The following is a 26,936-nucleotide window of genomic DNA, read 5'->3' as shown; positions in this document are numbered from 1 at the left end:
ATGTAAATTATGCAGTGTTCTATCTCTCTTCTCAACCATATGGCTGCCTTTATTTCTCTTAAGTCTGCCTCGACTGATGACATTTTCTTTCAAGTCTTCATTTTCAACTCTATCTGGCATTTGCTGATGAAGTTTCTCATCCTCCTCATTCCTCTGATCATCCTCTGCTGGAATAAGGAAAGAGATCCTGTTAGCACCTGGGAGGGCTTGTAAGGTCCAAAGGCATTTTGATTGTTGGGGCTATGTGACTGCAGTAGGCCTTTTGGCCTCATCAAGATTGGCTGATCTTAACCACCCCTCCACAGAATATCTAGCATCTGATGACCTCTCACCCCTTCAACAGCCATAGCTGAGCTCTTGCCCAAAAGCAGCTTCTGAGCCTTCAGATTTCAGGCCCCTCCCTCCTTACCCAGCAGGCTGCATGACTGTGCCACACCCAATGTTGCTCCAAATGAATGTCCCTGTTCCCTTGATATAACCATGAAGGATACTCACTCTCAGCCAGCTCATCTGGGCAGGAGATACACTCTGGGGAGCCCTCCAGCTTTTCTTTGACTGCAAGGCTGTTGTTTGTGTCCATCAAAGCCTCTGTTATACTTCTGGCTTCTTTTATTGAGAGAGTGGAAGAAAGAAAGAGAAAGTGATCATTATTATATGGGGGAGGAAAGCAATTCAAGAATAAAAACTTTTGTCAGTTTATTGATATATTTTCTTAATTTTCTTCCTTTAGACTTTTTCTCTGTACCTTTATATTTCTGTTTTTGAAAAATGTATATTAGAAATTTTTTTAAAAAAAATAAAAATATTTCTTGAAGGACAGAACTATGGTCTGTATCAAAGCCCACAATCTCAATCAGTAAAAGTGGAATGGATCTGAGAGGCAAGTGCCCTACTTTCTCCAAGGGTTAATGCGATTATTAAGTGGCTTACTCTTGAGTTAGAGCCCCGTGGCGCAGAGTGTTAAAGCTGCAGTACTGCAGTCCTAAGCTCTGCTCACGACCTGAGTTTGATCCCTGGTGGAAGCTGGGTTTTCATGTAACCGGCTCAAGGTTGACTCAGCCTTCCATGCTTCCGAGGCCAGTAAAATGAGTACACAGCGCTGGGGGGAAAGTGAAGATGACTGGGGAAGGCAATGGCAAACCACCCCGTAAAAAGTCTGCCGTGAAAATGTTGTGAAAGCATCGTCACCCCAGAGTCGGAAATGACTAGTGCTTGCACAGGGGACCTTTCCATTTCCTTTCCTACTCTTGAGTTGCAGATGTTGTGACTTCAGATGGTTTTGTGAGGAATAATTTTATGTAGGTAGCTTAAGCTACAGCTGGAATACTGGTGGTGTGACAAGAAGTACCATCTAATACCAGGACTTTCATGACTCAGATAGAACAATTAGCTTTTCTTTTTTCTGTTGCTAAGCAGTAGAAACTGTGCTGCTTAGTGATGTCTTACTTTCACACCCTTAATAAACCTGTCTATATTTCAAAGAGGTGTGCTTTATTTGTGTGCACTCTCCTCACAAACCCACTGAACTGGATGGTGCTCAGGTACAAAGAGAAGTGACCCAGGGGGACCCACGCTTTGGTTCTTGACAGGATCTTTTCCAGATCACAAGCAGAGTAGAAGGGTGTGTTGTAAAGGGTGTTTGGAAAGGCTGGGAACAGAGAAATGAGTATGTGGCCCCTTTCAGTGTCTTTCTGAATTTATTTTATTTTATTTTATTCATTTATTTTTATTTTATTCCATTTATATCCTGCCCTCCCCGCCAAGGCGGGTTCAGGGCAGCTTACATAGACATGCATATGCATGAGTAGACATAGTTGTGTGACATTAAAACCATAAAACACAGAGTAATATAAAAGATAAAATACATAAAAATATTTTGGTGCTATGATCTTAAGTTTTCAAATTTATAATTCTCTGTAAAGCAGATCTTAAGTTGTCCTCTCCGCAGCTGCTGTACAGCAGATTGAAAGGGGGGGTTCGTATGTTGCCTAGAACAATAGTGGCTAGCAGTCTAGCTTACAGGCCCTGTCTTCCAGGCCCTGCGGAACTCTATGAGCTCTCGCAGGCCCTGACCTCTTCCCGCAACTCATTCCACCAGTGTGGAGCCACTACAGAAAAGTCTCTAGCTCTAATTGTCATGAGCCTGGCCTCCTTAGGGCCAGGGATTGTAAGTAGATTTTGCAATCCAGATCGAAGTGCTCTCCGGGGAACATGAAGGTCTCTCATCCCCTTTGCCTCAGACCAGGACACCTTCTCTGGATTGGGTGATGGCCACAACTCTGGCCTCAGTTGCCCATGAGCAAGTACACACACAGGAACAACACAGGAAGCTGCATTATACTGATTCAGATCTTTGGCTTATTGAAGTCAGTATTGTCTACTCAATCTAGCAGCAGCTCTTCTGGGACTCAGGTAGAGGTCTTTCATATCACCTCCTACCTGATCATTTTAGATGCTGGGGATTGAACCTGGGACTTTCTGCATGCAAACAAAGCAGATACTCTGCCACTGAGTCACCACTCCTTCCCAGGTAGTAAGACAGGCCTCAAAAACATTTGTTTCAATATTTTGATTCATGCCTTATCCCAATGGCAGCAATTCTCACCTTTGGCACCCAGAAAGGCCACATTTCCATAGTTCTCCAGCATGACCTCCCTGTGGAGAGCTCTTTGCCCTGGATCCAGCAAGGCCCATTCTGCCTCCTTGAAATAGACAGATACCTCCTCAAAGGAAACAGGAGACTGAAAGGAAAAGCAGATTCCATTGTCAGAGATCATGCCAGGCAGGGACTGCACATTGGAAGGGAGTCTTGTGGGAGGGTACAGGATGTATGGCTTGGGATGGGTAAAGGGACCGGTGTTCAGAGCATTTCTTGCCCAGACACCTTGTAGAAACTGCAGGAGCAAACGCTCCCCTGAGAAAGGAGGAGGGACCCAGGCTGTCCCCTGCTCATCTCTCCTACCTGGACTGGAGGTGCAGCAGCTGTTTCTACACATCTAAGAAGATGACGGCTCAACAGCATCTCTTCACTGCCTTTTATTGAGACAAAGAAGGAAGGAAGGGGGTTTGCTTGCTTGTTCCCTTTTTCACATGTCCCCTTTCCAGGGTTATGAAATCCTGTTCTGTATATGCTCAACAAATTTTGTACCACTTTTTAATACATTCTGGGAGAGGCAGAAGAGAAACACCAGGTACCTATGAGCCTCAGAGTTTAGAAATGCTGTCAACATATTTCAGAATTCTGCGAGATTTCAGTCTGGCCTGAGGGGAAGGACAGAAGGGGATGGAAACGACCATCACTTGACATTCGGCCTAAAATCCAGATGTGACTGGACCCATATCTGGAACCTCAAGTTTAATTTCATTGAGTTTTCAGAGTGTGTTTGCATGTTAACTTCACAACCAGCCTTTCAGCCAGATGCAACATCAACATGGCATCACATCTGAACCATTCCCCTCCCCCCCACAGCTTCTGGGGGTGCCAGTCCACAGCCTGCCATCCCTACTCCAGCATCCTATTTCTCACATTTAACACCAGATACCCCTATAAGCGTGGACACAGAAGCCAAATTTTTTCAATGAGTATTGGCCCCTAGGGGCTGTTCATCAGAGCTCAGCTGTCCCAGAAGTGGAGGCCCCCTTTATTCATCAGGATGAATAGCTCTGCCCAGCTTTGTTTACCTCTTCTCTTTTGAGCCACCTTCACTTCCTCTTAAGGAAGAAACGTGAGATGTGAATATTTTGATTAATGGGAGGAACTGTCTTCCATGAATCTGTCTAATCCCCTTAGAGAAGAATCACAGTTAGTGGACTTTGAATGCCACAAATTAACTCTGTGTTGTGTGAGGAGGTATTGAATTCTTTTCCTGACCTGAACTCTCCACCCATCCAACTCACAGAGTGTCCCAAACACATCCAGCCACAAAGAGACTTTACCACAGGAGAGGGCATCTTGGGCAGACTCCTGAGACTGTGCTATCTGCCCTCGCTCCAAGGAAGCTCCTTCCGCCTCAGGGAATGTCACTTCTTTCTTTGAGGATGGTGCCCACATCTGAAACAGCAGCAAGAGAGAGGGGTAAGAGGTGGAATGGATTCTGTGTAAGCATTCATGCTCCTCCTGTCTGGCAGCTAGGGAGAGAGAAGCCCAAGTGTCTTTCATATTAATATTACCACAGAATCATAAGTCCCATGCTGTCTGACTTAAAATGACAAAAAATGGATGCCTGCCAGAAAAAAGAAAATGGGGCTACGATTTTGGAAGAAGAATCCCTGGCTCTTGAACTTCCTTCCACCCTAAAGCCATGTGTAATTTATAACAAAGGGTGTCTCAGGAAACAAGCTCCTCTTCTTGAATTAATCTTTCATCTACAATCCTGCTTCCTTCCCATTTGTCCTTCTTAGCACATCCACAACATCTGGAAGTACCTCCCATTCTGTACTTCAGCTATGAATATTATCACCCATAGCCAGTCCCTGAGAGAGCCATTCAGCTCTTCCCCAGTCTTTGATCTCCCTCCAGGAGAACCATCAAGCGTCTCTTCAACATTTCAGCAAACGCATCAAGCCATTTGTTTCTGGGTGAAACCTGTCATAGTGCCTCAGGAAACATTTTTCCTGTGAAGGTTTCCCCAGTCCAAAGAGTGTCTGTTCTCAACCCAGGGCCTGGTTCTCAACCCTTTTTGCCCCGCCTGGTGGAACATTCTTCCAGGCAGTTCAGGACCCAGCAGGATTTGGCGCAATTCTGTGGGGCCTGCAAAACAGCCCTGTTCCACCAGGCCTGCGATTGAGGGCAGGACCGGGCCGTAGGTGATAGGCTACAGCTAGTTTTGGCCTCCCCTTCTTTTCCCTCTCCTCTTGCTTCCCCCCTTCTCTTCCCTTTTTGAGATATGTGTATATTGCCCCTACATATGGATTGCATGCCATCTTGAATTTTATAGTAATCGTCATATCGGTTTGTATTGGTTTTATATTGTTTGTAGCAGGGCTCCTTCTGTAGAAAAAGCCCAGCAGGAACTCATTTGCATATCAGGTCACACCCCCTGGCACCAAGCCAGCCGAAACTGCATTCCTGTGCGTTCCTGCTGTGTGTGTGTATGTATGTATTGTGTGTGTGTGTGTGTGTGTGTATGCATGTGTGTGTTTTATTGGCTCCTGCACCACACTTCCATTTGTATGGGGAAGCCCCCTCTCTTCTATGGAATGTGGGCCATTTCAAATCCTTCTTCATTGACCACACTTCTTCAAGATTGGTAAATGCAGCCTCTCCCTAAACGATTCCTTTCTCATTCCTGTTCCTCTTATTTAGCTTTGCAAGTGTGCTTAAAGAGTGTTTTTGTGTGCAAGTATACTTGTTTCATTTCTTTTCAGTTTGTTTTTCAATAAAACTTTACTGGTTGAAGATTTGCCTGGTTTATGTGAGAATTTTTCTAAGGGAGCAATTCCTGAACACATAGGTGGCGATTCCAGTTGTCCCCTCTTGCACTGTCTCTAAGAACGCTAATTTCCCCAATTAAATAAAAGACTGCTATCTAGGTAGCAGCTACCCCACTCCCAGACTCAGTACCCTTCAATCAGCAGACCTGGAGAGTTATCTGGAGGGATATGAAATCCTCTAGGAGAAGAGGCTGCTTAAGAGGCTGTTCAATTTGGATGATTAATGCTTGGGACAAACGTCTGTCAGGGAAACTTAAAGAAAAGGCCAGATATCATTGCTTGAATTGGTCATACCAGGAGAAAATCCCCTCACCTGTTCTGCCTGCCTCTTCTCCTCTGCCTGACTCAGAAGGAAACCTTCGGCCAGGGCCACTGCTTGGGAACTGGTCTCCGGCCCACATCCTCTGACCCAGCACTGCATTTCCTGGGGTAGGATAGTCAGGAACTGCTCCAGGATCACCAGGTCCAGCATCTGCTTCTTGGAGTGCCTCTCTGGCTTCAGCCAGTGGCTGCAAAGTCCATGGAGCTGGCTCCAAACCTCTCGGGGGCCCTCAGCCTCATGGTAGCGGAATTGCCGGAATCGTTGGCAGTGTACATCTGAGATTGCAATGAGCTGATCTTGGGTATCTGGCACCGGGCTTTCCCAGAATTCAACACCACTCCCAGCTGGGGTGGGACAGGGGTCTTTCCTTACTTCCTTGCCAGGTCCAGGTCCTTCTGGGTTCTGCTTTTCCATCTCTTTCCCCTTCTCTTGGGTCATCTCTGACTGGGTAAAGGTGCCTTTAGACACTTGGCCATGAAAAGCAGCTTCTTTCTGCAGTGGAGAGATACAGTCAGTCACATGGAAAATCAGATAGAATGGAATTACACCACTGAGCATCACAAATCTTCATATACTTAGGAGATACATAAGAATAGCCCTGGTGGATCAGAACAAAAGGACTTCTTGTGGGTTACAGACTAGTTTTATGAACATATGAAGCTTCCTTATACTGAATCAGACCCTTGGTCCATCGAAGTCAGTATTGTCTACTCAGACTGGCAGTGGCTCTCCAAAGTCTCCAGCTGAGGTTTTTCACACCTATTTGCCTGCACCCTTTTTTGTATCATTTTTCTATATTACAAACCAAACTATTTGAGATATGCCTCCATCGGTTCATTAGAAATTTAAGTGCCTCTGGCACTTTAAAGGCCAAAGTGAACAAGCTTATATAGAAAATTTAGATGCAAGTTCAAGAAACACAACTGTGTAGTCATTCAAAGTCCAAAATGTCCCAAATGGAAAGATTACAGCCTTGAATTTTGATGACTAGATGAAGAGTATGGATTTATTCAGCTTCTTTTCACACTTCCTTAGATCATGGACTACTGCTAAGGCTATCCGTTGCATCTGTTGGATGCCACAACTATTAATCTGTGTTCTTATGAACCAATTTTTACAAAGTTCATACAATGAATAGTTCTTCTCTCAAATTCTCTATGGACGTAATCCTCAAGAGATTAATAAAAGCCTTAGTCTCAGTCTATTCATCAGAATTCAGGATTGTGATCTTTCCCATTGATTGTGTGGGCCTGGGATAAAATGCCAAAGAGTGTGTGGCTATCTGGTTGATGCACTGGTAGGCTGTGACCAAAGGTAGGTCTGTGACCAAAGCCAGAGCAATGAGACTGATGTTAGTTCAGTTACCTTTATTGGCATTAAAGGAGAGATAAAAGAGAGGGGGGAAAATAGATGTACACACATATGCATACAAATAGATGAAAACATGCCAACATGAATGAAGACAAAAGAACATTCTAAAAGGTCTAAAATCTGTACAAAAATAAGTCAAAACTTAGTCTGTCTAATACAGATTTAAATTACAACACATCACTTCATATAAGAAGAGCATCCTGCGAAAATTTTGCTACAGCATCATTTGTGTTCCCATCTTTGTCGTTTAATAGATACAGCAGTTTGTATTAATCCGGAAGCTCTAAGATACTATCAAGAATTAACAATAGAATGCTGCACCAAATATTAACATAATAACATTCTAATAACACATGAGACACAGCTTCAATGGACCCACTTGCACAAGGGCATAGTTAGCAAAAGGTGTACTGTTAAATCTCCCCAGTTTATATCGCTGAAGGGAGGGCACTGAACCTAGCAGGAGAAAAGATTCTGCGTAATGCTGGAGTCTGAAGTTGGTAAAAGTAGCTAGCAGGAAGGCCCACACTGGGGAAGATCCCATGACTAAGAGGGGAGTATAGACCACGCCCTTGTGGTCATAAAATTTTGCCCACATTCCAGGCATAAGGCCGCATACGATGCACAAGATGGAACACCCAAAATCTTCCGTGGAAAGCCCGAGTGTACTTGTTCAACTGCTTTATTTATCGAATTGATCCAGATAGGGGCTTCATAGAGCAATTGAGGGCCAATTTTCAAATTAAAAACTTTTAACACAGCTGGAACATAGTGGTGATATATTGGAGGCTGATTATTGTCCATTTACGCAGTGATACACCCCCCCCCCCCAATTACCTGAAAAGGCTTCCTGACAGCTCTTTTTCCTTCACCACAAAGAGAAGATGAAGGAGGAGGTATCTTTCTGCTGCTGCCTGAGAGTGAGAGGAAAAAAAGATGGAGGGGAACTTCTTTTGCTACACCCACTTATTTTTTATGCCAGTCCTTTGAAATGACCCTGTCTCCAGATTGGTGTCACGACACAATTCAAGGTACCTGTCACTCAGCTAGTTTCTATGCGAAGGGGGTCGCATATTCCTTGTCCATCTGACCCCCTCCCCTTTCGGACAGGAGTCCTCCCACCCTTGCCAGATCATTTCTTGGATGCTCAGCCCCTGACCCCACTGGAAGCCACTGAACTCCCTCCTCCCCTCTGAGGGAAGCCAAAACCCTCCAGCCTGCTCCACACATTGAAGACAAATCATGAGGCAGGAAGGCCATGAGGAAACAGAATTGAATTGCTGGCTCAAGAGAACAGATGGGAGGTTGCAGCCCTGAGCACCACAACTGCAAATGTTTCTTTGCGTCATGGAAAATGCCCCACACACAGAATGCTAGGAGAGCAAGGAGAAAGGTTGTGCCTGCTGTCTCTGCTCATATGAATCGGATCAGAGATGTCTTCAAGGCATCCCAGATGGCGGCCTTGTCTCTCTTCTATCCAGCACCTGGCACAGGTAACCGTGGAAAGATCTTGCAATTCTGGTTCATCATCTCTGGAAGCCAGGAGGGCTTCTTTCTCCACACACCCAGCAGAGCAGAAAAGCAGCCCACAGCTCAAAGGCCCAGAATTTTGACAGGGAGAAGGACAAAGAGGATTGTGGGGTGGAGGGGGACCTCTCAGTTTCTCAAACAGCAAAACACACGGCTGCATTGCTTGGGAGCTGGATGCTGAAGGAAGGAAGGAAAGGCTTGCTTGGGTCAGAAGCAGAGGAGGCAGGAGTGGGGGGGGCCTCTCCTCCCTCCCTTCCAAATCTCCTACTCCCCCTGTTCCTCCCCAGCCTTGTCCCATCAGCTCCCTCCCCAGTCTAAGGCGGGGGGAGGGGGGAAGGTTCCTTTCCTCTCCATGTCTCCTGCTGGTCTGAATTCCCAGGCTCTTCTTTGGGGACTGCTTTCTTCTGCACAAAGCGATGCCTTCTGAGGCAGAAAGGGAGGGTGTAAATTTGGGGGGGGGGGATTTCTCCCGGTTACCTTAAGAGCAGAAGACTGTAATCTGGAGAATTGGATTTGATTCCCCATGCCCCCCTATGGCAGCTGACCTTCGGTCAGTCACAGTTCTTTAAAGAGCTGTTCTGCTAAAAAGCAGTTTCTGTCAGAGCTCTCTCTCAGCCCCACTTGCCTCACAGGGTGGCTGTTGCGAGGAGAGGAAGGAAAGAAGATTGTAGGCTGCTCTGAGGCAAGGGTGGGGCATAAATCCATTCTCTTCTTCTTCATCATCATCATCATCATCATCATTCCTAGCCGCTGCAGCAGAACCTGGAAATGCAAATGTTGCTTCTGCAAGTGGAAGGATAGGAAACATCCAGCAACCTGGAGCTTCTCTAGGACTGGGGACTCTTTAACTCAGCGGTGTCAAACATGCAGTTTGGGGGCTGAATTAGGCCCCTGGAGGGCTCCTATCAGGACCCCGAGCAACTGTGTGTCATCTGCTTCCTTCTCCCTATATCTTGCTTCCCTTGCTTTGCAAGCTTTGCTCAATTGCACAGCAGAGCTACTGAGCCAAGCCCATTGGCTTTCTATTGCCTGAGGCTCCCCATCCCACCCACCAGGCCCCTGGGGAAGGAAGAAAAGAGTCAGAGCTTCCTTTGGCCAGTTCCCTGGATCCCATGGGATACTTTTAAAAAAAAAAAAACATCTTTAAGACCAATGAGTACTAACGTTTTAAGTTTTATATATATCTAAGTTTTATATATATTTAGGTAGCAGAGATATATATCTCTGCTACCTAACCTTAAACAGGTACACTGCACACATGGCCCAGCCCAACATGCTTGGGCCCAACCTGACATGGCCCGGCCCAGCAAGGTCTCATTTATGTCAGATCCTCATAACAAATGAATTCGACACCCCTGAGATGGGCTCTTGTTGCACACCTCTCCCTAAACTAGGAAATAAGTCGGGTTTCATTCCCCTGCGGCCAGAGATTCAAGAACACGGAGAGGTCTGTGCGGGGTTGAATGAAGGCGAGCCACCATCTCCTCTACCCTGGGAGCTCTTTGCGCTCTCCTCGGGGCTTTGCCCTCCTGAAGGATTTGTCCTCCTCTGCAAACTTGGCCCTCGGTTCCAGACTCGCTCAATGCCGAGACCCCGGGATTGGGAGCCCCACTGCTCTGACTCCTCTCCCTGCAAGCAGGCGGGTGGGCAGATGTCTCCTGCTCTCCGGGAAAACCCAGCCCCCTCCTCTCCCCGCCTTCCCTTGACCCACAACCCCCCACCCCTCAATGCAAGGCAGGGGCTGGATCTCACCCCCCTCCCCAGCCAGGTGCAGAGAAGAAGGGGAGGAAGGGAGGGGCGCCCAAAAGAGGAGCCTCCCCCGCCGGGCTCTGCAGTGGGGCGACGCTCCCTCCCTTGGATCGGAACCTGCCTCTGCTCCCCTTTCCTCCCCCCTCCGCCCGCAGCCCGAAGACTCCCCTGGACTCACCGGAGAGGAGGGAGCTGAGGCCGCTTTGCAGGCCCCAGAACAAGAACCGCCGCTTCCCCACCCCGCTTTCCTGGAAGCCCCTCTAGGATTCCGGCTTGGGTGACTTTCCCTGCTATGGGGCGGAGACAGCCAGGAGAAGGGGGGTCCAGTCCGCCGAAGGGTGCCTCCCCCCCTCTGCACAGCTCTCCCTTCTGCTTCCGCCTCTCCTCGCTGCAAAAAGGGCTTTGCATTTGCTGGGGGAGAAAAGGCTGACGCTGATTCCCACTGCAGGAGCCAGGAGGGACGGGGCACCCGGGGTGGGGGGCTTGGAGGAGGGGGGTGGGGAGGGATTTGCCGGTGGTGGCTGTTGTCTTTGTGCCAGGCGAGTGGGGGGGGGGCAGTGTTTCCTCTAAGCTGAGTTGGTGAGCCAGCTCACAGATTTTTAGCCTCCAGCTCACACATTTATGTCTTAGCTCAGGAAGGATGACCCCAGAGCACACTCATTTATGCAGGAGCTCACAACTTTAATACCAGTAACTCACAAAGAATTTTTCCTCACAAGACTCTACACCTTAGAGGGAACACTGGTGGTGGTGTTGGGGGGGTGGTGGTGTCTTTTGCTTCTTCCGATGACAGGAGGACCCATTTCTTAATATTGCTGGAAAGGCCGGAGGGGGAGGAGGCATAAACAAAGAAGCCTCAGCTCCAGTCTCTGCATTGGAGACCTCCTTTATGATTCCAGTTGAACTCCAAGCCCCTCCTGGAAGCAGGTAACAGCCGGTATTATTTTGCCTTTCTGCGCAGATGAGCATGGTGACCAGAATCAAGGTCATAGAGCCCCATTCAGTGAAGGGGGGTGGGGTGGCACAGAGGGTACACAATTTGGGAACGAGGTCAGGCGGAAATTCCAAAAACCCATCTTTGTGGAAGCAGCCACAGAAGTCTTGTCTCAAATCCAGCCTTTCAAAATTAAGTCTCTTTCCTGGTGTTCTTTGCTCTGATGTTTAACAAGGTTTCTGCTCTGGATAAAGCTCAGTCCACATATTTAGACCTAGGTCATCTTCTAACATATCATTTTATTTCTCTTTAAAACTTTAGGATTTAGAGCCCAGGCAGCAAAAGGTTCCAGAACCTGAACAGTTCATGAAGTTGTTCCCAGATGACCCATGGCAAGAGCCCCCTCCCCTTCCCTCCCCAGTCCAGAGCCGGACTGAGGGAAACTGCTAATTTATTTGCACTTACACGATGAGTCCAACATGGGAGAAATGGCAGATTAGAATTTCCCTATTGGAAGGTATTATAAAGGCTTTGTCAAGTGGTTAGACGTTCCCAATTGTCTGTTAGTCTGGCCTGCTGAGTGAGAGAAGGCTGAGAGCTTCCTGAAAGGAACTACTGGTTTCTTGCAGGCCCAAAAGATAGAAATGGCACTTTATCGGGCCACGAGTGCCATTAAATTTAGTGCCAAGAGAGAGAACTGAGGCACGAATGTCTCAGCAACCCCAAAGTGGCTACCAACATTTTACCTGAACAACATTTATTATTGTTTTAAAATTGCCAAACTGGCCTAAAATCACATTATCCGTGGCATCCATGTGGTATTACTTTTAGGAAACAAAAGATCATTAGAAATGGGAACATTTTGCAGAAAGCTATCCCTCCCCCCTTCCTCCCCCAGGGAGGAGCCTCAGCCAATGGAAAAAGTAGAGGTTTTGCTCTGTAGCTCCTGTGCAATTGAGCAAGCCTTGCAAAGCAAGCTGTTATACAGAAGGAAGCGAGACAGAGAGAGGAAACAGATGACAGCCAGTTGCTTGGGGGCCTGATAGAAGCCCTCTGGGACCTGATTTGGCTCTAGGCCACATATTTGACACCCCGGGCTATATGTTATGTGCGGTGGAAGTGGGAGGGTGGGCACTGGGGATATGAGGGTTACCCACACCTGTACTCTGCAATCAAAGAGATGACAGCCTAGACAGTTTTTGTAATGTAGAAGGGGGGGAGTAGTCCTGACACTGTTGCATGTGTGTTAGCAGGCAGACATGAGGGGCTCCAGTGGAAAGAGCCACCGCTGCTGCTTGGACCTGGCCCCAACTATGGGGAGCTGGGAGGGTCCGAGGAGCCAACAGAACAGGCAGACATGGTCCATCTCCAGGTGCCCACAGTGGAGTGCATCGTGAAGGGTGAGAGTTGTTGGGGAGCTACAGGGGAGAGTTTGTTCCCATTACCTGAAGATGGGGGAGCGGAGGTCGAGGCAGATGCCCAGCTTTCAGCATTATCATCTCTGCAGATGGGGGTGGGTTTTATTATAAGTGTGATGGTGGCGGCAGCTGGAGAATTATCACATGGCATAGTTGTGGGAATCCTGCCCTGAGAAACTGCTTGGTTCTCAGGTCTCGCAAAGACCACAAACAGGAACTGGGTGCGACCATGTGCCTGGCATACCAGCCTGGAGCTCCCATATTCCGCATTGTGTCTGAAGAGTCAAAAGGGCACAGGCATCTCACATCCGTGTCCACTCACATTCTCACTCTTTATGCTGACCCTTGCAGTATTGACGAATTGATGACTGTATTGAATCCTGTAAACAATGGTCTGTCCCCCTTGAACAGATGTATCCTGTTGTTTGTTTAAACACTATATACTAAGCAAATATGTAGCTTCAAGACAGAATGTATAAATAAAGTAAGGGTTGGCTGAGGAGGTCAGACCTCTCTTCTTCCTGAACCTACATGTGTCGACTGATGATTCCTTCACAACCAATGGGTTGAAATTAAATCAAAAGAGTTTCTGGCTCAACATTAGGAAGTACTTCCTGACTGTTAGAGCAGTTCTTCAGTGGAACAGGCTTCCTCAGGAGGTGGTGGGCTCTCCTTCCTTGGAGGTTTTTAAACAGAGGCTAGATAGCCATCTGACAGCAATGAAGAACCTGTGAATTTAGGGGGAGGTATTTGTGAGTTTCTTGCACTGTGCAGGGGTTTAGACTAAGTGACCCTGGAGGTCCCTTCCAACTCTATGATTCAAGCTGAGGGAGACAGGCTAAAAGTTAAACCTGATATAAATGTCACTTTATCGGGCCACGTGTGCCATAAAATTTAGTCCCATGAGATATAAACTTTATAAAAGACACAGGAAAACCAGATAAATGATATGAATTTTAGTGAAAAGGCACAAACATGCTTAAAACATTATCACTCTTGCAATATTTTCTTTATTTACAAGTCCTTTATAACTGGCACCTCTTGCTCTGAATTTTCATACCAAACTCTGGCGTCGACGTCTGTGCTGTAGCAATCTTGAGGATGCTGTTCAGGTCTGTCTCTGTAAGCTGAGACATACTTTTTATTGATTGATTGATTTTATTTGATTTATGTCCCACCCTCCCCGCAAGCAGGTTCAGGATGGGTTACATCACAGCTAAACAATAAATACAATTTGCAATTCAATATAGATACCAAAAATCATTAAAATCCAGATAAAATAGACTAAGTTAACAAGCTGTGCCTCAACAGTAACAGCCTTTAATCCAAAACAAATTCTCATTGACACAGATCCTGATTACCAGTATGGAAAGGAGGGTGGGGGGGAGACCAACAGCAAGTGAGGTCTGCTGTTTCAAACAAAAACCTGGTGAAAGAGCTGTTTTACAGGCCCTGCAGAGCTGAAGCAGGTCCTGCAAGGCCTGGCTCTCCAGTGGCAGCTCATTCCACCAGGCAGAAGCCACGGGTGAAAAGGCCCTGGCTCTGGTTGAAGCCAGTCGGACGTCTCTGGGGCCAGGGACCACCATATGGGTTCATACAGGGAGATGCAATCTTGAAGCTTTGCTGGCTGTGGCGGACCGGTCCTGCGTCTGCTAGCTGGCCCCAGCCCTGCCCACCCCTTCCTGGTATGCTGACCTGAAGGGGCCGTTCCACTTGGCTGCCTCAGGGTATTCGCTACCACCACTGTCCCTGTCTGGGCTCCGGATAAGCGGGACAGCCTCCTAACCTCCCTCTGGACTCGCTAAGAACCCTTCTCAGGGCTTCCCAGGATCTTGGGGCTCCCCTGGAGAGTTGGCAAAGCTCTTTCACCACTTCTCTCCATCCTAGGGATGCCCCTACCCACTCCTAGCATTCCAAGTGGTATGGGGAACTCTGTGGTACAGAGGGACTCCACTTAAACAAACATAACATTTATTTAAAGTATGTAACTATTTACAGGCATTTTTTTTTTTAAAAAGGGGAACAGAAGAAACAAATCATAGGGGAAAAAACGCTCTTTCTCTCTCTGTTATAATACTTGCCCTAACTGGATATTCAGGGCAGGAACCTCACTTAGATTGTTGCAAGCCTGACCATGCCTTCCTTAGTCTGTTGCCAGACTTACTAATTGAACTCAACTGAGGGCTTCCCGCCCAAAATCTCCTATATAAAATCCAGTTCCCACGCAGGAACTGGTTTACCTCTCTTGCAGCATTCTGGGAGACAGGCCTCAAGAACTTCCTGTCTCTGTAGGAGCCCCCCCCCCCCAAAAAAAATTGCTGGTTCCAGGCAGGAGGGGAGAGGGCAGGAGGACAAGGCCTGCCTCGAGTTTGACAGCCTCTTCCTGCCAACTCCCAGATAACCATAGCCTAAAATAGCGTTTCTCCACACTGGCCCCTTGCCATATAGGTCTTTAAAGGTAAGAACTAGCATCTGGAAGCGGTACCTAATAGCCAGCCAGTGCTATTTGCACAGCATAGGCTTCCCAACCCCCCCGCCCTGCCAGGGAACCCCCGAATTTGCAGCCTCCTCCTCCACTCTCGAAAAATCCGAAAGCAGGGGCGGGGGGAAACGGCGAGTCCGAGTCCTTCTCCGAGCCCATCTCGGTGGAGCAGCTACGTTGTGAAGCGGACAAAAGGCGGCAGTGCAGCAGCGTCACCCGCTCCGCCTCTGAGGTGAAATGAGAGAAGGGGAGGGTGGAGGCAGGGGGAAAAGTGAGCCACAGAACGGGACAAGTGCGCATGCGCGAGCAGCTGTCCGCTCAACCGACAACCCGGTGACTGACTATGGAATTAACCCACAGCCCTCCCAATCTAGCCGCGGGCGGCTGCGCAGCCACGATTTTGTTGACGCCCCCTCATTTCTCTCTGCCACTTCTTTTGCAACGTGCCTGCTTCTCAGGGAAAAGACAGGGCTGGAGGAAGCCGAAAAGGTAACAGGAGCAGGATCAAGGAGATTCTATGTAGTTCAGTGTGTGGATGAAGCTGACTATGACGTTTCTTCACATATTACCTAAAACTCTCTTTACCCTTATATATGTCCTCTAGCTTCTAACTGTCCTCTAGTCTAAACAATGCAGAAAGTGGATCACAAAGGTAAAGTAGTAACACTTTACCACTTTACCTTAGTGATTCTCTTTCTGCATTGTTTATAGATTCAAATGGGCAGCTGTGTTGGTCTGAAGAAATAGAACAATGTAGGAGTCTAGTAGTACCTCTAAGACCTACCAAGTTTTATTCAGAATGTAAGCTTTCATATGCAGGCACACTTCATCAGACTGTACCCCATTCCATTGTCTGATGAAGCTTACATTCTGAATAAAACTTGGTTGGTCTTAAAGGTGCTACAAGACTCCTACATTGTTGCACTGTTTATAGTGTGTCATGTCTTACACAGGTCTCCATTTGCAATATTTTCTAATTTTGTAATCCCAGTCCTATTGCATTGTTAGATGTCTTATGCTGTCTGATCAGTAGTTTTAATATTTGCCATCTGCCTTGAGTCTTGCAATACATGTGCTTAACAGAACATGGATCCTGTTCCTACTTTTTATCAACATACATTACTGTGTGTCTTTTTAATAGAAAGGCATCATTCAAGTGTCATTTAAAAATACAATACCAATTAGTTTGAACATGCACAGGATTGCTGCCCAAGAGGCGCAGGCCAGGTCTGCCATCCAGTTTTGGCATCTTGTCACAAACCAGGATGCAGTCTCAGAACCAGATATTAGAGAATCCCAGGGTTAGTCTTAATAAAGACAGATTGTGTGTGCCTTTCCCATTCCAGGGAGTGGTCACAATCAATCCACATGCATCTAAAGTAGAGAGACAGGCCAGGTCAGGTCAAACCATCTGGATAACCATCGCCTTATATTTCAGAATTAAATACTCCTCAAGCAATTTAGATTTTATTTGCATTTTTCGTGTTCTTCCGTGAAACATCAAAACATTTAAAACCAGTGTTGTGTCATGCTTAGATTGTCCAGCTAGGTTCTGTGGGATCCAGGTTCAAATCTCCACTCTGCCATGGAAGCTTGCTTGGGTGACCTTGGATAATCACACACGCTCATCCTAATCTTCCCCACAGGGTTGGTATAAAAATTAAATGGAGAAGAGGCCCATGGAGGAGAAGATTGGATTTATATCCTGCCCTTCACTGAGAGTCTCAGAATGGTTTACAATCTCTGTAATGTACTGGAAACCGTGACGGTTGGAAGGTAACATTCTTTATTGCGAGCACATTACAAAAAGTGAGTACACGCGGTCGGGGTCCCGCATATATACATTTCCCCAGATGGCCCCCCTGTTCTGACCAGGCCAATCCTGGACGGTTAAACTTCCCACCACAGATGTTGAGGGCGGGGCCACTGGCGAGCCACATCCAGGAACCCGAGGGTCTCCCTTAGGTGACCATTGCCATGCAGCCTGGCCACTTATGAACATACATAACAATCTCCTTTCTCTTCCACCCTCCCCCCACCACAACAGACACCCTGTGAGGTGGGTCCCTTTCAAGGACAGCCTCTGCCAGAGCTGTGGCTGACCCAAGGCCATTCCAGCATGTGCAAGTGGAGGAGTGGGGAATCAAACCTGGTTCTCCCAGATAAGAGTCCGCACACTTAAACACTACACCAAATAGAAGCTACTCAGTACTGGTGTCTGTCTGTCTAAGAGCTACTTAAGCTTGCAATTGTGTGTGGCCTGAGAAGAAAGCAGTGACTGAGTCTTAACGAGATTGCGAATGGCTTCAAGTGTTTAAGGGGGAAGCACAGATTTGTTGTGAATTGGTAAGTGATATTACCTGGCAAGCTTCTATGCTAAAGCAGCATAAAGGTGGGTAAAGGTGGGGTACAGGGTGAATTTATTGGCAGGTAATTGAAAATTTTAAGATGTTAGTGTGCCAAACTAGCATGTGGGAGACCCAGTTTCAAATCCGTACTGTGGCATGAAAACCCGCTAGGCCACCTAGGGTCAGTCAGACACTCATAGCCTAAACCTACCTCCCAGGATGGTTGTGAGGATAGAAGAGAAGAAAATTATGTAAACCCCTTTGGGTCCCCAGTGGAGATAACTTGAAGTAAATAAAAAAAACATCGTATTTGTGTGATAAATAGTTGCCAAACTGATGAGTATATTTGTTAACTCCACCTACAAGGCTATATGTGAGTGCTGTTTTTTCCCTCCCCTCTCCTGCAGTACTCAGGGTTGCTTCCCTTCAGTATTTTGAGAAGTCATGGCAAGTGGAGAAGGTCCATCTGGTAGTAGCGAAGCAAAAAAGAAAAAATACCTTTCAGTTTTTAAAGAGGAACGGCTGAGCGAAAGCCAATTCAAAAGATGGCTTCGTAAAAAAGTCTTAGAAACAGCAGAATGTGTCTGGTGCCGCCGCACAATATCTGGGCGTTATGAGGGGAAAGGTGCCATCATAAATCATGCAAAAGCTATGAAGCACAAAGAGGTGAAAAAACAGTACAGACAGACACCAGTAGTGAGTAGCTTCTTTCAAAAACAAGATTCTTCAGAAGCAAATCAGGTCACTGCAGCTGAAGTGGTCGAAGTGTACCACAGTGTTATGCATCATCATAGTTATGCTAGTCAGGACTGCACAAATAAGCCGTTGCCAAAAATGTTGCCTGATTCCAACATAGCAAAAAATATGTCTTGTGGACGGACAAAAGCTACCAGCATTGTGGAGAATGTTTTGGCTCCCAAATCCGTAGAATTGTTGCTGAAGGACCTGAATGCTGCACACTTTTTCTCTATTGGATGTGATGCCTCCAACAAGGGAAACAGGAAATTCTTTCCTGTGACTGTTCGTTACTTTTCTGTAACAGAGGGAATAAAAGAAGGATTGCTTTATTTCTACAATGACAATGAGGAGACCAGTGAGGCAATTGCAGCCCAGCTCTGCAATGTGCTACAGGACAGTGGTCTCAGTTTAGACAGAGTATCATCGTATGTTGCTGACAATGCGGCAATGAATTTTGGAAAACACAAGTCACTGTTCCAAAAACCTAAGCAGCTTAATAATAGGCTGATAGATGTGGGCTGCAAATGCCACGTGCTTCACAATTGCCTTAAAACAGGGAAGAGAGCACTGACTTTTAACATTGAAGTCTTTATCTTGCAAATATATAGTGAGTTCTCATGCTCAGCAAAAAGTACAGACTCCCTGAGTTCCTTCTTTGAGTTTGTTGATATAGAATATAGAGATTTGATTCGGCATGGTCCAACACGGTGGCTGTCACTTTTGCCTGCTGTTGAACAGGTTCTTCAGTGCTGGCCTGCACTGAGGGCATACTTCTTGTCCTGTGGGGAAGAAGAGTGTGAAAAAGTTGTTTGGGAAGGATTCAGTCCAGAAGAGGAGTCATCTCTTCCTCTATGCTATATGTACTTTCTACACAATCTGATGGCATTGTTCGACCCCGTTGTGAAAAAATTGGAAAGAGCCAATGTTAGCTGCATTGAACTTCACCAAATTCTGAGTGACCTTCGAGAAAAACTTAAAGGGAGGAAAGAGAAGCAGTTCTATGGAAGATCTGCTACAGCCATCCTACCCGATGTCTCCACATCTCAAAGGGCAAAATTCCAAAGAGAAGCAGAGCAGACACTCTCAAGTTGCATTGCCTACCTTGAGAAATGGTATGATTTTGAGAATTCAGTTTTCAAAGATATGGCATTGTTTTCACTTGACAGTCCTGTGATTTGGGAGGACTTAGAGAATCTTGTCAAATCCCTTGATTTTGGCCCTAATATCATAGACACTGACAAGCTTTTTGATGATGTCTGCATTGTTGCAAAATGCCAAAAAGAGATTTCCTCACAAGAAGAGAGGATAGACCAGAGATGGGTTCAGATCTTTAGGCGCATTCCAGACAGTAGTGTCAGCCATCTGTTGAAGCTGGTCTCTTTTGCACTGTCCATCCCAGTATCCAATGCCTACTGTGAGAGAGTCTTCAGCTTAATGACGCAGCTCTGGAGCAAGGAAAGAAACTGACTGAGTGATAGCCTTGTTAAAGCAGAACTTCAGGTGAAGTTAAATTTCAGAATGTCCTGTGAAGAATTCTGCAACTTTATACAGTCAAATCCAGAGTTGTTGAAAGCAGCAAGAAGCAAAGATAAATACCGCTTTCTTTCCCAAAAGCAGAAAGCAACATGAACATGATGGGTTCTCTTGTTTGATGTGTGCTGTTTGATTGTTTTTTGTTGCTGTAATTGTTAAATGTTTAAAGCACTTTATGTTGCTTAAATTACGACAGTTTCTCTGGTTTTATTCACTTGTTTGACATATGCTGGTTGCTTGGTGTGTGTGGGTTTGTTTTTTTTTTGTAATGGTTAAATGTTTAAATTAAAGCACTTTATATTTCTTAAAGCTTTTGGTTATTTTTGCACTGGAAGGAGGCCTACATGCCTAAAAGTAATGTAAAATGGGGGAAAGGTGGGGGTGGGAAGTGATATCTAACAGTGTTTGAATTTGTAAAATTGGACATTGCTTCACAGGAACAGGCAGGTTTGGGAGAGTGCCCAGAAAGTGACATCACATGAGGAGGCAGGGTTTTGGTGCTGGAAGTGACATCATTGGAATGGGTGGAAGTGAAATCACTTGACCTTTGACCTGGAAATGACATCACAAAAGTCTCCTGGCTCCCCCCCCAATGTCTCCTGGCTCCACTCCCAAAGTCCCCAGATATTTCCTGAGTTGGACTTGGCAACCCTAGCACAGCACCGGATGGATCCATGCCCATTTATGACATTAATTTCAGAAAAGAGATGTTCACAAATATATGTTGTCCCAAACACATTGTTTTAGAAGCAAAACCCTTAAGTGAAGAGTAATTTAGACCCCAAACTGGTAAGAATGGCTAAGGCCAACATCAGAAAGGTTTTCCTTCAGTAAAGCATCACCTGACTCCCCAGCTACCAATGAAAAGATGACACAAATCACACCTTGTGTATTTTGGGTCTTCTACAGACCCACACGATTTAGCCACTTTCCATTAAAATTAGTGGCTAAATAGGGATTAGTCTGTCAATCCTCTATAGTATTGTAACTTGTTACATGTTAATAGAAGCTATAGACTTCCGGTGTAATGGCGTGGTGACACAGAGCTAATCTTCCGAGCTCCGGGAGGCAGCTCTGCTTTAGGGGGTTTTCGTGAGAGCTTTCCTCTGGGAAGCGTCTCCTAAGAGGTATCAGGGGATACCTCTTTGTTTGGGGAGCGTTTGGGAGCTGGAAGAGGAGCGGAGGCTCTTCTTTCAGCCTCATTCTGTCCCCTTGGCCGATCCCCTCTAACACTTCAGTGCTAACTGGGCCACCGGACAAGGAGCGGACGAGGTGAGCGTGAAATTCCACAACGAATTCCAGTACAAGAACAAAGAAACCAAACTGTTCCGAGCAAAAGAATTGGAGGATTTTTACAAAGGCAACTTCTTAAGAAAGAGTGACAGACTTGCGGCTCGAGAGGGAGACGGAGGGGGAGAGACGTGCCACCGACTGCGGTTTGAGAGAGGATCTGCATCAGCACAGACTCTGGAGAGTTTACTGAGTTACCGGTAAGCGTGGCTTTGAGAGCTTTGTGAGCGATTTCTCTTGGAAAACAACAAGGGGAGAACCATAAACTCCTTAAAACTTTTTAAAGTCTAAAGACTAATTTTCTAAACGTGGCGGGACTGGTGTAGCTGGTGGCGCTCCAGAGCTGTGTTATAATTCCTGATGGACATGTCGGCGGGCGCTTGGAAGGCGGGTGAGTGCGGTGGCGTGTAAAGGGATATAAGAGACATAAGAGAGAAAAATAGAAGGAATTATAAAAGAAAGTTTGACAGTTTGACAGCTGGAAAAGATAGTTTGTTTAGGAGGGATCAGTGAGGAGGAGAAGGAAAAATAGCCTATGAGGTGGAGAGAAACTTCAGCGAAAAGGATAATGCCCAGAACAAAATGTGGAGGTTTAATGGCGGCGCACCGGCTAGAGAAGTAGAAGAAAGGACAATGGCGTCGCACAGAGGGCAATGTGAGAGAACAGAATAAGACTGGATGAATGGTGAACTGTGGAACGTAGAACGTGGAGAGACAGAAAAGCGAGGAAATAAAGGACTGAGTTTTTAAGAGAAGCGGAATTGAAAGACTGAGTGACAGAGCTGTGGATACCAACCGGGCAAGGGTGAGGAAATAGTTTTTAGTGGCTTTTCTACCGCGGCTGTTTCCTTGCCGAAGATTGGCTTTTGGTTCTTGACTAATATAAAATAAGTGGAGAGAGATTATAGGTAATAGACTAAAGACGTGAGCTATTGGGAAGACACTGTGAAGAAAGGGAATAGACTATTGAAGGGGAGAAGGAACTGATAGAAGAAGGAGGAAGAAAGAAGAAAGAAGAAAAGGACGGCTGAGCTGAAATTTGGATGGTGTGAGACTGTAGTTTTACTGTTATAGATTAATTTGAGTGTGGGGCTGGGGAAGTATATGAGTGGGTAGCTATTGCAAGTATTTGTATTAATTTGTTAGAATTTAATGATACTGAATTGCTGTTAGGAAAATATATTAACTGAAAGTGCTTTCCAACATAGAGGGAAATATACTAAAAACGGGTGAAGGGTGGAACTTGAAGTAGAGCTGTTTAACCACTTGTAAATGGATTTTGTTGATGATAAGGATAATAAGCGGTTTAAGTGTGATCAAGTGTGTCTATGGTAGTTTAATGAATTTACTGAATGGTATGAATTTAAGGTATTAACAACTTTTTGAATTAATTGGAATATAGTGATTTGATAGGCAGTAAGTGATTGGTTATTTAGTAAGGTTAAGTGTATCATTTTTTCTGTTTAATTATTTTACTGAACAAATACTAGAAATAACGGCTGGGAAGTGACCATCTTAGTATTTACATGCTTTAAGTTGATTTACAGAACAGCGTATAGGGCACTATATACTTACAACTGATAATAGTGAGAAGTAAGATAAAATAGCGAGCCACTAGAGGGCGGCATAACATAAAGAACAAGAACCTGAGAAGCAATTGCCAGTACAAGCCTGCAATGGACACTAAAGTAAAGAAAACTGTCCAGGCTACCCACCCCAGCTGGGGGGGGGGGGGGGAGATGACTTTAGCGCCGACTAATCAAGACGCACTGGAGAAACTCCAACAAATTGTGACAGAGGGTTTTAAGCAAAATCAGGAAGCTTTGACAAACATGAAAATGGATTTATTAGGGCAAATAGAGAAAACTAATAAACAGGTACAGGAGTTTCAGAAACAACTCCTAGCCAATACACAGCAGCTACATAGTTTATCTGCAAAAGTTGAGAAAATAGAAGAAAAGGAAAAAGATACAACTAACTCAATCCGGGAGAACAAAGCGTGCATGGTAGACTTAGAAGATAGAATAATTAAATTGGAAATGGAAAAAGCTGCATATATTCTGCGTTTTCAGAATATTCCGGAAGAAAAAGAAGAAGACATAATAAACAAAGTTTCAGATATCTTAATGGTGGATGAGGAAGACCTATTAGAAGATGGAACAAGAGACATTGAATGGGCTAAAAGAGTTTCCTCCAGCTACACGAGGAAGCTCAACTTACCTAGGGAAGTACTAGTTAAATTCCTTCGTGTAACAACTTGTGAAAAAATACTGAAAAAAGCAAGGGATTGCGAATTCAAATGGAAAGACGCCAATATCAAAGTCCTTAAGGAAGTACCCTGGGGGTTGAGACAACGTCGATTCAAGTACCGTAAATTAACATCGTGGCTATTGAAGCACTCAGCACAATTTAAATGGCTTATCCCGGAGGGGATCTTCTTTGTATGCCAGTCAAGAAGGTATAATATAACATCTGTGGACAAACTGGAGGACTTCTGGGGGAAATTTGTAGACCCAAGTACCGGTGAGTCAGAGATAGAAATTGGGGAAGACCTAGAAGAAAGTGAAGTGCTGAAGACAACAAACAAAGAAGAGCTCCAAAGCCTTGGAGGCGTTAAAACAAGGCTGCAATCTAGGAAGATACCAAGAAATACTTTAGATAGTATTACTTCCTCAAAATGAATTCGAAAACAGGACTACGAATAACCTCAGTGAACGTTAATGGTTTAAATGAACCTTGAAAATGAAGGACTTTCCAACAACTTAAAAAAATGAACTCAGAAGTAATTTGTCTACAGGAAACCCACATCAAAGAAAAAGACATCAAATATTTACAAAATGGGAAGTTGGGCACATTGTACCACTCATCGGATCCAGGGAAGAAAAAGAAAGGGGTTGCTATTTATGTTCAGAAACATATTAAATCGGATTGTGTATATGCGGATAAGTTTGGAAGAATAATAATTATCCAACTAGAATTTAATGATGATAAAATATTGTTGGCCAACATTTATGCTCCGAATAAGAACTTGGAAGAATTTTACAAGACACTTCACGGAATATTGTTGGATCTTAACTCCCGAAACTGCTACATTATAGGTGACTGCAACGCAGTAACTGACTTAGAAAAAGATAAAAAATTTGAGGGGAAAAAGGAAAAAAGACCGAAACCCCGCACCATCCTTCCTAAAACTTTTTTCAAAATGGTGGATGAATTTAATTTGGTGGACGCCTGGAGGATGAAAAACCCCAAAACGAAGGATTATACGCATTATTCCTCAGCACATAAGAGTTGGTCAAGAATCGATATGTGCTGGTTACCTATAGAATGGCTGACATCCCTCCATCAAGCAGACATATTACCCAAAACTTTTGCGGACCACAACCCAATTCAGATATCCTTTTCAAGAAAATTGAGAAATACACGTTGGACACTTCACTTACAAATCCTGAAAGAACCGGGATTCATTGAACTAGCAAAAAAAGAAATGAAAGAATTCTTCTATCATAATCTCAATAAAGGAACCAAGATGCATATAATTTGGGACACACTTAAAGCTTTCTTCAGAGGAATCGCAATACAGTACTCGGCTAGGAGGAAGAAGGAACGCATGAAAATGTATAGTGAACTAGTAAGTAAATTGAAGGTCCAGGAGGAACAACAAAAGAAGAAGAATACGAAAGAGATAAGACTTAAGATCCTTGCCACTCAACACCAACTGAATATATTACTTACTGAGGAGACGGAGAAGAACTTGAAATGGACAAAGCAAACTCATTTTGAAAATGCAAATAAAAAGAGAAAAGAAGATCATAAAATCCCTGGAAAATGAAAATAAAGAAGAACTAACCCAAAACAGCCAGATGAAGCTAATTATTCAAGAATTTTATCAAAGATTATATAAAAGAGAAGAAATTTTGGACCAAAACCAAGAAGATTACATCGAAAATGTTAAAATTAACCGCTTATCAGAAGAACAGCAGGAGACTATGGGGAAGCCAATTATGCAACAGGAAATTGTGGAGGCAATCCATCAGCAAAAACAGAACAAGACACCTGGCCCAGATGGGCTTCCTATAGAGTTTTTCAAAACCTTTGAAGATATTTTGTTAATACCATTTAAGCACGTTATAGAGGAAATCCAAGAGATTAATGAGATTCCAGCTTCTTGGCAAGAAGCCCTTATTTCTTTGATTCATAAAGAAGGAACTGATGCTGTTAATATTAAAAACTATAGGCCGATTTCTTTATTGAACAGTGACTACAAAATTTTTGCGACAATGTTGGCGAATAGGCTCAAAAAAGTAATTACATCTGTAATACATGAAGACCAAACTGGTTTTGTACCAGGGAGATTAATGCAACAAAACATCAGACTATTATCAAATTTGTTGGAGTATTACAAAGAACATCCAGAAAAACAATTTGTTGGAATCATGATAGATGCTGAAAAAGCCTTCGATAGAGTTAATTGGAAATTTATATTAAAATCATTAGCAGCGATGGGATGTGGAGAAAAATTAGTAAAAGCTATTTACACGAAGCAGAGTGCAAGAGTCAATTTTAATGGAATCAGAACGGAACGGTTTGAAATAGAGCAAGGTACGAGGCAAGGATGCCCATTATCTCCACTACTCTTCATAGCAACTTTAGAATTCTTAACTAAAAAAATAAGAGATGACAACAGAATTAAAGGCACCAAAATTAAGAACGAAGAATACAAGATACAAGCCTTCGCGGATGACCTACTCTGCATTTTGGAAGATCCATTGTCCTCGATAGAACATTTGAAGGAAAAATTACGACAATATAGCGAGGTCTCGGGCTTCAAAGTTAATATGCAAAAACCGAAATTTTTGACTAAAAATCTGAGCAAAACGCAAATTACACAATTAGAAGAAATTTCTGAGTTTAAAACTGATAAGAAAATAAGATATTTGGGAATTCAATTTACAAACGACACAAAAGACCTCTATCGTAATAACTATGAAAAAATAATAAAAGAAATCCGATCGGATCTGGAAAGATGGACTGGCCTACAGATTTCGCTCTTAGGCAGAATTGCAACAATTAGAATGAACGTGCTACCTAGAATCTTGTTTCTCTTTCAAATGGCCCCAATTATCCTACCTAAGATCTTTTTTCGTGATCTTAATAAAATTATTTCGAATTTCATATGGCAGGGTAAGAAGCCTAGAATTAGGCTAAAAATATTGCAGGAGGGTAAACTAAGAGGAGGCTTCTCACTTCCAGACTGGGTTTTATATCATAAAGCATGCTGCATTATGTGGTTAAAAGATTGGCTAACCCTAGAAAATAAGAGATTGCTGGCTATTGAAGGAGCGGGATTAGAGAGAGGCTGGCATAATTACCTTTGGTATCAAATTCCAACTAAGGCTAGTCTATTTTTAAGGCATGAGATAAGAAAGTCACTCTTTAGAGTATGGTTGGAGATCAAAAGCAAGTATGGGTACACACCTCTGTGGTTGTCACCCATAGAAGCCTCCACATATCCGAATTTGTTTAAATGGGGAAGTATGAGTTCATACGGTGATCTATTAGACAATCAAAACAATTTGAAAATGGAAGAAACTAGCAACTTAGACTGGTGGTTGCAATGCCAGGTAAAATCTAAATATCAGAACGACAAAGAGAAAGGTTTCCCAAAGAAATCGAAGTTAATTGAGCTAGATCAACTCTTACAAATAAAAACAAAACTTATCTCTAATGTTTATAAGTGGTTGCTCCAGGAAAAAATGCAGGGGGAATTAGTAAAAGAGGCCTGGAT

General features: G+C 44.6%; 1 protein-coding gene and 1 long non-coding RNA gene across 2 annotated transcripts in view; both read right to left on the bottom strand.

Moving 5' to 3' along the window:
• LOC132571890 (zinc finger protein 420-like) overlaps positions 1-26,936 on the bottom strand; it is a 92,795-nt gene that overhangs the window by 29,175 nt on the left and 36,684 nt on the right. The window lies entirely within an intron of this gene.
• Positions 61-538, bottom strand: LOC132571356 (uncharacterized). The gene is made up of 2 exons (XR_009555384.1): positions 496-538; positions 61-164 (listed from the first exon to the last, which is right to left on the bottom strand). It is a non-coding gene; the product is annotated as an uncharacterized LOC132571356 (long non-coding RNA).

The sequence above is a fragment of the Heteronotia binoei genome, chromosome 5 (genome assembly GCF_032191835.1).
Source record: "Heteronotia binoei isolate CCM8104 ecotype False Entrance Well chromosome 5, APGP_CSIRO_Hbin_v1, whole genome shotgun sequence".
NCBI lineage: Eukaryota > Metazoa > Chordata > Lepidosauria > Squamata > Gekkonidae > Heteronotia > Heteronotia binoei.
This window is presented reverse-complemented; position numbering and strand designations above follow the sequence as displayed.